Source organism: Charadrius vociferus, unplaced genomic scaffold (assembly GCF_000708025.1).
Source record: "Charadrius vociferus isolate BGI_N301 unplaced genomic scaffold, ASM70802v2 scaffold616, whole genome shotgun sequence".
Taxonomy (NCBI): domain Eukaryota; kingdom Metazoa; phylum Chordata; class Aves; order Charadriiformes; family Charadriidae; genus Charadrius; species Charadrius vociferus.
Genome location: NW_009648690.1, coordinates 11909 through 12309, shown reverse-complemented (window position 1 = coordinate 12309; position 401 = coordinate 11909). Strand labels below are relative to the sequence as shown.

At 66.6% G+C, this 401-nt stretch overlaps 1 protein-coding gene across 1 annotated transcript in view; it reads left to right on the top strand.

Annotated features, from left to right (window-relative positions):
• The window catches only part of DNAI2 (dynein, axonemal, intermediate chain 2), a gene marked incomplete at its 5' end in the record, with an annotated part of 11872 nt that overhangs the window by 8882 nt on the left and 2589 nt on the right, over nucleotides 1-401 (top strand). The gene's annotated exons all lie outside the window — the stretch shown is intronic.

The window sequence follows — 401 nt, the reverse complement described above, 5'->3', positions numbered from 1 at the left end:
AGCCTCGCAGCCCCTGCAGGAGACCCTGCCACAGCAAAGCAGGAGGGTGGGAAACTCTCGGGGCTGTGGGTCAGGAGCAATGCTGCCTTGTCCTTGTCCCCAATCCTGGATGGAGGGGGGGTGCCATGCAAGGAGGGGGGCGAGATGGAAGTAGGGCAGCAGCGGGGAAGCAGCTTGCATTACGGGAAAGGTCAAAATCTGCATTGCAATGGGAGCCGGGGGACCCTGCGAGGGGCTATTCCAGGTGGGGGACAGGGACACACAGGGTCCCCGTAGGATGCCTGCACCCCCTCCCCGCCGCCTCACAGTGTCCGGGCGATGGGCACCTTGGCGGACCACGCTGACAGAGGCGCCTTTGTGCCGCCGTGCCCAGGTGGGTGCAGCGGGACGGCCCGTCCGGC